This window comes from Staurois parvus, unplaced genomic scaffold, assembly GCF_062004578.1.
Source record: "Staurois parvus isolate SC_StPar_1 unplaced genomic scaffold, SC_StPar_1.0 ptg001194l, whole genome shotgun sequence".
NCBI lineage: Eukaryota > Metazoa > Chordata > Amphibia > Anura > Ranidae > Staurois > Staurois parvus.
The window spans coordinates 1,160,168-1,174,881 of record NW_028318990.1 but is presented as its reverse complement, the minus strand read 5'-3'; the positions used below and the strand labels follow the sequence as shown (position 1 = coordinate 1,174,881).

The following is a 14,714-nucleotide window of genomic DNA, read 5'->3' as shown; positions in this document are numbered from 1 at the left end:
TGAATCACAGCTGATCACCGGGTAAATAGGAAATGCCAGTTATCGGCAGTCCTCTCCTCATGCTGACAGCGTGTGAGGAGAGGAGAGCCGGTGATTGGCATTTTGCAGGGGGACATCTACACTGATAATCAGGGCATTGATCATCAGTGTCCTGGGGATCAGTGTAGCCCCATCAGTGCAGCCAATAGTGTCCATCAGTGCCCATGTGTGCTGGCAATCAGTGACCATCAGTTGAATCAGTGACATCAGTTGAATCAGTGCAGACAATCAGTGCCCATCAGTGAAGGAGAAACGTTACTTACAAAACTTTATAACAGAAACTAAGAAAAACTTTTTTGTGTTTGTTCAGCAAAAAATAAAAACCCCCAGAGGTGATTATATACCACCAAAAGAAAGCTCTATTTAAAAAAATAAATAAAAATTTAGTTTGGGTACAATATTGCATGACAACGCAACTGTCATTCAAAATATGAGAGTGCTGAAAGCTGAGAATTGGCCTGGGTAGGAAGGGGGTAAATGTGCTCGGCACGTGGTTAAACGGGTTCCATTCTAGCGGAGCTCATTCGCCTCAGAAGGCAGAGCTGTGGTGCCCCCTCCCTCCCGCCCCTTTTCAGTCGTGGCCATTATTATGTGATGTCACTTTTGCTAATCAAAGGGGGGCAGTTTGCGTTGATTTAAATGCATTTGTTCCAGTTATGTGGCTTTATTGTTAATGTGATTATTGGGAAATGATTTCAGTTCTTTTAGATGTATTATGCAGCCTGAGTGGTGGTGACTAGGCTGGCTATAGGATATTTTATTATTTAAATATTGATTGACAAGTTATTTAACTATATTTAAACCCAATATTAAACGTCCGCGGCCAAATGATCTCTCCAGCTCAATGTCTTCGTTGTGTTTTATTATATTCTTTTTAATGTTTGATGTCCCATAGGAGGACAAGCAATAACCCGAGTTTTGTCAAATCTAAAGGTGATTGTAATGTCAGATTCTCGGGGATTGTAATGTGTGGGATGACTGGTGATCAGAGAAGGTGTCGCCAACAGAGACAGGAGCGATGTATCCCATGGAGAGGATGATGTCCCCAGACTGGAGATGAGTGGAGATGAAGGATCAGAGAGGGAGGGGGCGCCAGAGTAGAGGGGATGAGGATTTCCTGTAGGAGAGGAGAGGAGAGGGAGGCTCGGGCTGTGGGAAATGTTCTGTACACATCACATCAGAGCGATCCTTCATCCTCCTGCTCTCAGCTGCTCCAAGTTGGCTCCTCTCCGCGATCTCTGATCCATTGATGAAGAAGTGAAGTGTCCGGGCGGCTGTGCACCTCTCCGGAGTAGCAGAGACCCGGGAAGCCAGCGCTGAGGATGTGGTTGCACTGACATGCAAAGCAACATATTTTGTTCATGACTTCAGCCCCAGAGGAAGTGCAGACACAGCACAGCACAGCACAGCCTGGCCCCGACCTCTGGGGACTCGGATCACCGCTGACACCGACTTGTCCTTGTCACCTGCCAGCCTGCAAAGCTGCTCAGCCAGCCTGAAAAGTTTACTGCTGCGCTGCCTGCTATGTACACCGAGCCTGCCGGCTGCTGAGAGGAGACACTGACATCTGATCGCCGGGACACCGACACGGAACTACAGGTAATCCTCAGCAACGCACTGCTCTGCACAGGGGGGCAGCTGTACACTACAGGGGGGTCATCAATGGACTGCACAGGAGGGGGGTCAGCTGTACACTACAGGGGGGTCATCAATGGACTGCACAGGAGGGGGGTCAGCTGTACACTACAGGGGGGTCATCAATGGACTGCACAGGAGGGGGGTCAGCTGTACACTACAGGGGGGTCATCAATGGACTGCACAGCAGGGGGGTTATCATTGGACTGCACAGGAGGGGGGTCATCTGTACACTACAGGGGGGTCATCAATGGACTGCACAGGAGGGGGGTTATCATTGGACTGCACAGGAGGGGGTCATCAATGGACTGCACAGGAGGGGGGGCAGCTGTACACTACAGGGGGGTCATCAATGGACTGCACAGGAGGGGGGTCAGCTGTACACTACAGGGGGGTCATCAATGCACTGCACAGGAGGGGGGTCAGCTGTACACTACAGGGGGGTCATCAATGCACTGCACAGGAGGGGGGTCAGCTGTACACTACAGGGGGGTCATCAATGGACTGCACAGGAGGGGGGTTATCATTGGACTGCACAAGAGGGGGGCAGCTGTACACTACAGGGGGGTCATCAATGGACTGCACAGGAGGGGGGTTATCATTGGACTGCACAAGAGGGGGGCAGCTGTACACTACAGGGAGGTCATCAATGGACTGCACAAGAAGGGGGCAGCTGTACACTACAGGGGGGTCATCAATGGACTGCACAAGAGGGGGGCAGCTGTACACTACAGGGGGTCATCAATGGACTGCACAGGAGGGGGGTTATCATTGGACTGCACAGGAGGGGGTCATCAATGGACTGCACAGGAGGGGGTTTATCAATGGACTGCACAGGAGGGGGGTCAGCTGTACACTACAGGGGGGTCGTCAATGGACTGCACAGGAGGGGGGTCAGCTGTGCACTACAGGGGGGTCGTCAATGGACTGCACAGGAGGGGTCATCAATGGACTGCACAGGAGGGGGGTCATCAATAGACTGCACAGGAGGGGGGTTATCAATGAACTTCACAGGAGGGGGGTCACCAATAGACTGCACAGGAGGGAGGTTACCAATACACTGCTGGGGGTCACCAATAGACTGCACAGGAGGGGGGTCACCAATAGACTGCTCAGGAGGGGGGTCACCAATACACTGCTTAGGGCAATCACAACTACTCTGCACAGGGGGGTCAGCAGTACACTGCAGAGAGGAGATAAGTACACTGCATGGTGGTCATCATTAGTACATTGCACAGAGGGGTCATCAGTACTCTGCACAGGAGGGGGGGGGGGTTCATCAATAGACTGTTTAGGGCAATCACCAGTACTCCACACAATAGACTGCTCCGGAGTCATCAGTACTCTGCACAGGGGGGTCATCAATAGACTGCTCAGGGGTGTCATCAGTACACTGCAGGGAGGAGATAAGTACACTGCAGGGGGGGTCATTAATAGACTGCAGGTGGGGGGGTCATCAGTACTCTGCACAGGGGGGTCATCAATAGACTGCTCAGGGCAATCACCAGTACTCCGCATAGGGTGATCAAGGCACTCACAAGGGGGTCATCAGTACACTGCAGGGGGGAGATCAGTACACTTCAGGGGGGTCATCAATAGACTGCAGGGGGGGGTTCATCACTACTCTGCACAGGGGGGTCATCAGTAGACTGCTCAGGGCAATCACCAGTACTCCGCATAGGGTGATCAAGGCACTCACAAGGGGGTCATCAGTACACTGCAGGGGGGAGATCAGTACACTTCAGGGGGGTCATCAATAGACTGCAGGGGGGGGTTCATCACTACTCTGCACAGGGGGGTCATCAGTAGACTGCTCAGGGCAATCACCAGTACTCCGCATAGGGTGATCAAGGCACTCACAGGGGGATCATCAGTACACTGTATGGGGAGGTCATCAGTAGACTGCTTAGGGCAATCACCAGTACTCTGCAAAGGAAGGTCATCAATAGACTGCTCCGAGGATCACTGGTACACTGCACAGGGATCATCAATAGATTACTTAGGGCAATCACCAGTACTCTTCAGGAGGAAGGGGGGGTATCAATAGATTGGTCAGGGCTAATGCCAGTACACTGCCCAAGGGGGACTTCAATAGACTGCACAGAGGATCACCAGTAATCTGCAGGGGGGTGGGGGGGTCATCAATAGACTGCTTAGGGAATCACTAGTACACTGTGATGGGGATTAATCAATACACTGCTCAGGGAATTGCACGGGGGGGGGGGGGGAGGGCATCAATAGACTGCTCAGGGGTATCATCCACACACTACACAGGGGGGGTCACCAATACCGATACTGATCAGGAGATCACCAGTACTCTGCAGAGGGGGGTCAGCAATAGACTGCTCAGGAGATCACTGGTACACCGCACAGGGTTCATCAATAGACTATGTAGGGCAAACACCAGTACATTGTACAGGAGGGACATCAATAGATTGCTCAGGGGATCAACAGTAGTCTGCACAGGGGGATAATCAATAGACTTCTTGGGGATCACCAGTACACTGTACAGGGGGGTAATCAGTTCACTGCTCAGGGCAATCACCAGTGCATTGCACAGGGGAGACTGCAATAGACTGCTCAGGGGTATCATCCATACACTACACTTGGGGGGGGGGGGCAAACCAATAGACAGCTGGGGGGAACACCAGTACACTGCACAGGGGGGGTCACCAAGAGACTGCTAAGATGGGTCACCAGTACACCTCAAGGGGGGTCACCAGTACACTGCATAGGAGGTCATCCACAACAGTATACTGTACTGGAGGGGGGGGGGGGCACTGATATAATGCACAGGGTAATCATCAGTGCACCAGTCCAACCTGCACAGAGTCAACTTCCACTTGCTCTTTCACTGAACCCCAGTCCAAGGCGCTGCTACAGACTGTGCTGGATGAAATGGTAACCTTGTAGTTTTACTGTTCCATCAATGCATTGTAATGAATCTCTGGATTAGTGTACTGTGGAAGGTTTTACAGCTGATCCTTCCGGCACTTGCAGCAGCTGGGGACACATGCTTCATTAACAACTTTTCCTGCACACTGTTCAGTTGTATTGAGTGTCACATCATTATTATGTGACTGGTGCTCTAGTTATAGGTGATTTGTACTGGATGTGGGGAAAGTCTGTTTATTACCTAGCTTTTCATTACATCAACTGAAACACTGCTGAGCTACCTTTTTTAAAGAATACAGATCGCAACATTAATAAAACCAATCGGAAGTCAACATTCTGCAACTAACAATGGGCAGATTGATGAAAGCTGGTCTGTAATTGGTTGCCAAGGGATATGACACTTTTTAGGGAAGTCCATATCTGTAAAGATATTATGAATTAGCATACTTGGATTAGCACATACCACATTATTATTATTGATATTCATTTAATTATTACAGGTATTTTTATAGCACTGGCAATTTATGCAGCACTGTACATACTGTACATTCACATCAAGGAGATTAAAATTAAAGGTCTGTATCTCACATAAATACACAGATCTGTACTAGGGCATATTTAGACAGGAGCCAATTAATTACTAGTTCGGTTATTAATGATTTTCACTGGATGTGGGGGGGATTCAGTTTATTGCCTAAATCGTCATTAAGCCATCTGAAACACTGTTGAGTTAATTTTACTAAAGAATGCAAGGATCAATATTTCTAAAAACCAATCAGAAGTAAGCATTCTGCAGCTAAAAATAGGCAGGATTATAAAAGCGGATCTGTGATTGGCTGCTAAGAGATATTCCACTTTGAGCCTTATTAAGCAAGTTCATATCTGTGCCATATGTTAAAGACAATATGCATGCTTTGGTTTAGCTCAGACCACATTAATATTATTGGTATAGAGTTCATCATACAGTGACAAAAATACGAAATCTGTGAAGTCATTTGTCATTTAGGAAGTTGGGTTCATTGACTACAGAATGTGACTGCTTGTGTAGGTCTTTTCGCAGTTTTGATAACCAGACTGGTTGAGTTTTGAGTAAATAAGACTATTATGAGTTTTTGTGTGTATTTGTAAAATAGTATTTTGAAATAAAGCACTAATCATTTAATTTAACTTCTTCACTTGCTGTTGTTGGCATAATATTATTTTAATATGAACATTACTTTAAAGATTTTGCTGCAAATGAGACTGTGAACCTCTGCTAACATTCCAACAATTAACCTGACAGTGGACATAGAGGTGGCCATACAGTCAGCTTCTGGGAACTCAGTGGAAGGCCCAAAAACCAGAGCACTCAGTTACTGTATATATATATATTGACTTCATTTTATAAACTCAGATTCAGGCTCACTGCATCCCACACCTCTCAGTGATAGTCAGTGGGATCATTGATCATAATTATGGACCAGTATTGTAACACGAGAGGGCCAGAGCAAGACTTCAGAAGAGGCTTAAAAAAGTTATGTGTAGGCACCTGCAGGTACCTTTGTGTATATCCTTCTGTGAGCTTACATGCTGTTTAAAACTCTAAAGAAAAGCTATCCCACGAAGTTCATATATTTCACAACTAGGCACTGTCAGGGATAATCAGTACAGCTTTCTGAAAAGCCTCCAAAACTTGAGGACACTTTCTGCACCTCTCATTATGTTGTTAAGGCACTACTTTAAATTGTGAGAATGCCTGGTAATATTCCTCAATATGCCTCCAAATCTGGGGGACACTTCTTCACCTCCCAGTATGTTGTCGGGGCACCACTTAATATTGTGGGATTGGTCTGAAGATTTTCCTCAATACTCCCTCAAAGCTGGTGTCACCTCTCAATAGGTTGTTGAGGCACCGCTTTAAATTTTGGGATTGGTCTATGATGTTCTTCAATACACTCCCAAAACTGGGGAACACTTCCTTCACCTCTCAATAGGTTGTTAAGGCACCGCTTTAAATTTTGGGATTGGTCTGTGATGTTCTCCAATACACTCCCAAAACTGGGAGACACTTACTTCACCTCTCAATAGGTTGTTGAGGCACCGCTTTAAATTGTGGGATTGGTCTGAGAGGTTCTCCAATACACTCCCAAAACTGGAGAACACTTCCTTCACCTCTCAATAGGTTGTTGAGGCACCGCTTTAAATTTTGGGATTGGTCTGTGATGTTCTTCAATACACTCCCAAAACTGGGAGACACTTACCTCACCTCTCAATAGGTTGTTGAGGCACCGCTTTAAATTTTGGGATTGGTCTGTGATGTTCTCCAATACACTTCCAAAACTGGGAGACACTTACTTCACCTCTCAATAGGTTGTTGAGGAACCACTTTAAATTGTGGGATTGGTCTGGGAGGTTCTCCAATACACTTCCAAAACTGGGTGACACTTACTTCACCTCTCAATAGGTTGTTGAGGAACCACTTTAAATTGTGGGATTGGTCTGGGATGTTCTTTGATACACTTCCAAAACTGGGGGACACTTCCTTCACCTCTCAATAGGTTGTTGGGCCTTCATTTTGGATTGCAGGATGAGTTGGTGATGTTTGTTGGTTTCTGCTTTTGGAAAAGTCAAAATCTGTATCTTGCAGAGACTCTTTATAGGGCAAAGGAACATGTTCACTGGACTTTTTCTCTCCCATAGACAGACATACTTACCTTCTTTTCACTCCCTCGCTGTGCCTATTAGCTATTGGGAAACCCTATGTAAAGCTCCAGGACATGTCTTGGATGAAGTTTATGCAGAGCTGCTGATGTTCTCCCAGTTCCATGTGGTAATGCTGGGCCAGTCACTACAGTCCAGTGCTGTCACTTAATAGGAATGGAAGTGAGCCAAATGCTCTGCATCTGCTTACTTGGAGGTATTGGGTCTTTCACTTTGTCTTTGTTGGCTCTTGTTGGAGAGGTGTTGAGGCACAGGTAAAGCAGGTATAGGCTGCTGGAGAAGGGGGGAGTGATATGAACCAGTTGCTTTTCCCAGCATGGTTCTTATGTTCCCTGTATCTTGGCTGGCACATAAAATCTTCATTTTTGTTTATAATGTTCATGAAGTGGACACACAGAGCACTACAGAAATAACTGTGGCAGCTAATCAAGTTTCTTATTTCGAGTGATAATAGATAGGCAGCTATAACTTATTGTAATGAATAAGACCTTGCATGTTAAAACACATAAGGTAGCCATACACAGGACAAGGTTTTTGAATGATACGAACCTTTTTGGTGCAGTCTTAGTTTTTTTCCTAGACAAGTGGCATCTATTCTAAAGAGCTAGGGACTGTGAACAGATCCTCTGCTGAATCAGAACAGATGTCACTTTTGTGACATCCATGTCCATTCAGTTTTTCCTGCATCTTGTAATTAACCTCTGTTAGGTCTGGGGGCAGGATGTAAACGGATGTGTATGCCTTTACATTCTTTTACCTCTAAGGTCCCTTTCACATGAAGGGTCCAATCAGGCTCTGATCAACATCGGATCAGTGGACAAATCCCCTGCAGATCAAATCAGAGTTCACCCTGTCTGAAAGGGGTCTAATCCATTGAGTCCAAAAAGATGGAAAAAGATGCAGTCATTTCCATTTTTTTTTTTTTGGGCCTAGATGGACTCAGACGTAGTCAGATGTAGATGGGTGTACAGCTAACAGTGAGCTTTCATCCAGACCTGCCTGAAAAACTGACAGGGAGAAAGTTTGTCTAAAAGGATCCTTATAACAACCTCTGTCCACATCATTTGTAAACATTCGTATTATGGCTCTTTCATGACGTTTTGTGCAACTTTCTGTTGATTTCTGCACTGAAAGCAGATTTTAAATCTATGGTTTTCTTTGCCGTCCCATTGACGGCATGATCCAGCAGCTTCACTAGCTTGCAATTTCACAAACAGGGGTTATTGCCGATGCTCTGAATGTAGGCTCTTCAAATGCAAAGTTGTGATGTTCGACTGGAGTGTAGATTTATATCTTTATTTACATCTCTCTAACTTTGTTAAAAATGTGTTTTTTTGTGACTGCACAGGTGACCTAATTTACATCAGTCATCAGTAGCATGCTGGGAGTGGCTTTTTAGGGGATCTTCCACAGCAGGGTTTTTTTTTCAAGGCTAAAACTTATGTTTTGCTGTAGTATGCAGAAGTGTGTTTATGTCGTTTCCTTTTATGTACTGTGGTAACATTGTTGAATGTCATTCAGAAATACTAAACCCCCAGCATGATTTAGCCTTTGTAATGTACCACAGTGATTATCACATTCATCCCCGCCATGCATAGATTTTTGTTTCATGTTCTTTACACATCTAAGATATCTAGAAACACAAGAACAAAAAATTCTGGATAGCATATTTTATGCAGTTTGTGAAAAAGAAATAACCTGATTGGTTGATGTATACAAAACTGCTATGTTGTTCTTCTAGTGATTATGTTAAAAGTAATTCTTCATTATTAAGTGGTACTCAGCTCCCTTCTCTGTTGGGTTTTACTTTCCTATTCCTGTAGCACTGCCTTCTCTTCAGACTGCACCCTCACGCTCACAATGAGTCCAGCAGTGTTCCAACGTGATCCATTGTTGGGGCGACATACACTGGGTCCCTCGCTACCATCTTGGTCTTCCTCAGCTGGCTGCCTCTTCCTAGTGCAGGCAGGCAGTTACCAACAAGAAAAAAAAATGCAATTCTGCTTGGGGAAAGGAAAGGTGTATTTAAATGGAATTAACTTCCTTTTGATAGCTAGGTTCCCCTTTGAAGAAGACGTTTTCTTAAAATCCAAAGTTTCTCTTTCTAAAGCTGGGGAAATACCCAATACGCATTTAGGTTGAAATTTACTCCATAGATGTCCCTGTCTCCACCCTTCCACCCAGCACTTGAAAAATCAAAGGAGCTACACCGAAAATTGAGGGCTAAAGAGTGGCAACATTCAATCAGATGCAGACACTGTTCCGGTATTCTGCCAGCTGCTGGTGCCGACTTTCAGAATACAATAGCCGCAGCTGGAGATTTGTCAAACAACGGTGTATAGTGTGGATTGAGGATTCTGTTCAATTTTTTGTACATTCAGCATACAGGCTGAATGAAAAAAAAACTGTGTAGGGCCAGCTGTGTTGGTGTACACTGTGGGGTACAAAGTGCTGGCGTTCTCCGTACAGCGCATCTTACTTTTTATTTTTTTTTTTTATTAATTTTATTGAAATGTCACAAAATCAAATACAATTAATATTCCCTGCAGCACATTGCAGTGTGGTTAAGTGCATTGCTACATGTTGCAGTGAAGAAAGACCTGCATGTCCTTTTTTTTAGATGACACCACCACGGTGCAGTATTGTGAACTGAACAAATAGGACAAAAGGCATTTTACCTCGTCTATGCAGTGGGACTGTTCTTGGAAGACTTGCACAACATATGTGATGGGAACAGGCTCTCAAAGTGACAAAGCATTATTTCTGGTTAGATAGACAAACATTGCCTACTCCTGTGTCTGAATATTGGATTACACTGATGGTGTCAGTAAGGCTGGGATCTAGGAACAGGAAAAGCAGCCTAGTCATAGCTTGTATCGCCACCAGTATGGCTATCTTCCCACTGCTGAGTTGTCATGGATAACAAAGAAGGCTTAGAACAGCTATAGAATATTCACTTTAAATACTTTAACATTCACAACAGACTTCTCTTGCGCTGTTTGAAATAAATGGTTGTTGTGGTCTAGGTCCACTTTATTGATGCATGAAACAACATTTCTGCGCCTAGAAGGTGCCAGTATGCTCCCTTGTGAAACCGCACCTCCAAAATGTTCTGGAAATGTTGCACTCAATATGCAAATACTGACTTTACAGAGAGTCAGAGCTAATGCATCCCACCTCCACAACCTATAAATCAATGCAGGGTCTTGCATTAGGTCACGGAGACACTCACATTGAATAGTAGAATGTAGGAGCTGTGTCTACATTCTGAGTTGTAGGATGTTGGTATTTACACATTGAGCACTATGCAGGAAATGTGGTTTCCGAAACAGATGATATTTACTGACAACTAAAGATGCCTATTCTCCTTTAATGCAGCTAAGAGCTTACATGAGCTCACATCCAAAGCTAAAAAAAAAAAGTGAATACTTGATCAGCTTATAACTAACAGGGAAAGAACACAATGGGAGGATATATACACTGCTCCAAATTAAAGGAACACTTTTTAATCAGAGTATAGCATCAAGGCAATGAAACTCCTGTGATATTGATCTAGTCAGTTAAGTAGTAGAAGGGGTTGTTAATCAGTTTCAGCTCATTTGGTGTTAACTAAATTAACAATGGTGCACTAGATGGGCAACAATAAGACAACCCCCAAAACAGGAATGGTTTTACAGGTGAAGGCCACTGACATTATTTTCCCTACTCATCTTTTCTGACTCTTTTTCACTGGTTTTGCATTTGGCTTGGGCCAGTGTCACTACTGATAGCATGAGGCGATACCTGGACCCTACTGAGGTTGCACAGGCAGTCCAACTCCTCCAAAATGGCACATCAATACGTGCCATTGCCAGAAGGTTTGCTGTTTCTCCCAGCACCGTCTCAAGAGCATGGAGGAGATTCCAGGAGACAGGTAGCTACTCTAGGAGAGCTGGACAGGGCCATAGAAAGTCCTTAACCCATCAGCAGGACCGGAATCTGCTCCTTTGTGCAAGGTGGAACAGGATGAGCACTACCAGAGCCCTACAAAATGACCTCCAGCAGGCCACTGATGTGAATGTCTCTGACCAAACAATCAGAAACAGACTTCATGAAGGTGGCCTGAGGGCCTGACATTCTCTAGTGGGCCCTGTGCTCACTGCCTGGCACCATAGAGCTCGATTGGCATATGCCATTGAACACCAGAATTGCCAGGTCTGCCACTGGTGCCCTGTGCTTTTCACAGATGAGAGCAGGTTCACCCTGAGCACATGTGACAGATGTGAAAGGGTCTGGAGAAGCCTTGGAGAATGTTATGCTGCCTGTAACATCATTCAGCATGACCGTTTTGGTGGTGGGTCAGTGATGGTCTGGGGCGGCATATCCATGGAGGGACACACAGACCTCTACAGGCTAGACAATGGCACCGTGACTGCCATTAGGTATCAGGATGAAATCCTTGGACCCATTGTCAGATCCTACGCTGGTGCAGTGGGTATTTGGTTCCTTCTGGTGCATGACAATGCCCGGCCTCATGTGATGAGAGTATGCAGGCAGTTCCTGGAGGATGAAGGAATTGATACCATTGAATGGCCCCCACGCTCGCCTGACCTAAATCCAATAGAACACCTCTGGGATATCATGTTTCGGTCCATCCAACGCCACCAGGTTTCACCTCAGACTGTCCAGGAGATCAGTGATGCCTGGTCCAGATCTGGGAGGAAAATGTGATATATTTATTATATATAAAAAATACAAAAAAAATACAAACATTCCTCATCACTCCAACATGTCATCTTGCAAAATAATACTTTAAAATTTGTCTCTAGTTATTTGTTAAAAACTGAAATTTCACAGAGGATAAAGTCACACTTCAACATCAAGGTACCTCTAGGCCTCATTCACACAGGGCGTATTAAAGCGCATGCCTTTAGAGGGCTGTGTCTACCTGTATGGGGATGCACAGGTGTTCCATGCATTCCTATGCAGGCAGTAACATTGTTGTCATTTGGGACGCAGCGGCTGCATGCACACAATCGTTGCTTTCAATTTGACATCCGTGCAGGTGCGTGTTCCCAAACTCACACAGTGTGCATTCAGACACGCACCCACACCCAAATGGATGTCAGGTTGGGAGCAGTGACTGTGTCTGTGTAGCCACTGTTTCTCAATCGACATGAATGGGACTGCCTGCATGAGTATGGATGGAACACCTGTGCATCCCCATGTGGATAAACATGGCCCTTCATGGGTGTACGCTTTAGTACACCCTATGTGAACATGGCTTTACAATTTGTGCCACTTACTCTAATCTAAAGGAGCACCCATTGTTGGATATATACAAATCAATCAACTTAAAGCTACAACTCTAAACCTGGACATCCACAAGTAGATTTCTTTAATTCAGTCTGCAGACTGAATGGAATAGATTCCTCCATCAATGGTAAACAGCACAGAAACACGAATCTCCCATTGCGGCTGTTGTATTCTGACAGCTGACAGTACCCTATCTGATTGGATGCAGCCCCTGTTAAGCCAAACATTTTCTGTCCTGCTTGTGCAATTTTTTTTTTCATCACGTAATATTTATTACATTTTTTGTTTGGTTTCCAAAGCACAATAATAGACCTGCTCATGCGATTTTTGAATTGAAGGATATCTGGCGGGAGCAAATTTTGGCCAGTTCTTCAGGAGCTGGCTGACATTTGCATAGCTATATACAGTTCCAAAATCTCCTGCGTATGAGTGTGCAGGACTCATGTCAGTCTGTGTATGTGGATTATCAAAAAGAAACCCGAGGGATCTAGCCGGACTTGCTGCCCTCCACTGGCTGGGGTATTTCCAGAAATTGACTGCAGAGAAAGAAGAAAAAAGAGGGCACGCTGGTCTAGTGCATTATCCCAAGGGAGTTAATTACAAATGTATAAAAGCATATATATACTCACGAAACAAGGTTTTAATACAGTGATATGAAAATAATGAATCCACAGACACACTGGTGGGTTGGACCCAGAGTGATGGACACGCCAGGTGAACTCCATCCGGGAATTCACATAGAGGCACCTTGACTTTGGCTTTCCCATTTCTTTGCAGATGTATGCAAATGAGAACCTCTGTTTTTGACCAAATACTAGAAATAGATTTTGAGGGGTTTTTGTCAAATTTTTACTGCTTTTTGTGTCTCTTGCAGATTTTCCCTCACTTCCTGTACTGTAAAACTTGTCTCTGGGACAGAAAGTGAAGGCAGTGGAGGAAGACAGAGCCCCAAGCAGCACTATAAACCAACATTGGCTCTGACCCTCTCCCACTCTATACAAACCTAAATAAAAAAAAGGTTTGGCTGGACACTCATTTTCATTTAGATAGCACAATATACTGTAGATGTGCACTACATGTTAATGCAATTCAACTAAAGTAGATTGTAGTGCTGAAGTAGAATAACAAATCTTTTGTCCTATGATTGCCTCACTGGGTTGGACAAAAAACGATGGCATTTTGGAAATTCCAAGATGTGTTTCTGTATTGCATGCATTATCTCCATGACAAGACCAGTCAGAAAAAAATAATCTGACTGGACTATGGGGCAGGCAGTAATGACAACCTACCTAACAAAATGGTCTTTGCTGGGAAGCCCCTGGCTGGATTTTTACCTATGCATTTGCCAGTAAATCAAAGGAAGCACATTAAAGTGGTTCTAACCCTTACACGTACCCAGTGAAGTGACTGCCCTCAGGTGATACACAGAGATGAAACAAATCCTTCAACATAAGTTGTACCTGTTTATCTGTAGACTTCTCTTCAGAAGAGTGCAGAAATGATAAAGTTTGTCTGAGCTGTCAGAAAAAAGAGCTGCAGAGCTCAGTGAGGAGAGCTCGATGAGCTGATAGGAGGAAAGGGACACCCCCCCCTTCACACAGCACACAGGAACAGATTTGAGACTGTCAGTCTACTCCCTCCTCTGTCACCTTTTTTCTCTTGCCTTAAGGAAAACTTGTCAAAAGTGATCCATGCTGATAGCAGAGGAAGGAAGCAGCAGACAGAGATGACGCACAGGGGGTTATTTACTAAAACTGAGGAGAGAAAACTCTGCCGCGACTCTGCATAGAAATCAATCAGCTTCCAGGTTTTATTGCCAAAGCTTAATTGAACAAGCTGAAGTTAGAAGCTGATTGGCTACCATGAATAGCTGCACCAGATTCTGAGTGCTCCAGCTTTAGTAAATGTCCCCCTACGTGCCCTGGATAGAGACAAGTACACACTATAGAGCAGGGGTGTCAAACTGGCGGCCCTCCAGCTGTTGCGAAACTACAAGTCCCATCATGCCTCTGCCTTTGGGAGTCATGCTTGTAACTCAGTCTTGCAATGCATCATGGGACTTGTAGTTTGGCAACAGCTGGAGGGCCGCCAATTTGACACCTGTGCTATAGAGGGATATGCTTTCTTCATATTTCATGTCTTAGGTTTTA

The 14,714-nt window shown here is 44.9% G+C and overlaps 1 protein-coding gene across 1 annotated transcript in view; it reads left to right on the top strand.

The window, feature by feature from the left end:
* Positions 1 to 1,163: 1,163 nt before the first annotated feature.
* RFTN1 (raftlin, lipid raft linker 1) overlaps positions 1,164 to 14,714 on the top strand; it is a 463,107-nt gene continuing 449,556 nt past the window's right edge. The window contains exon 1 of the mRNA XM_089660005.1: positions 1,164 to 1,638. The gene's annotated coding sequence lies outside the window, so the exon portion shown is untranslated. The remainder of the gene's footprint in view (positions 1,639 to 14,714) is intronic.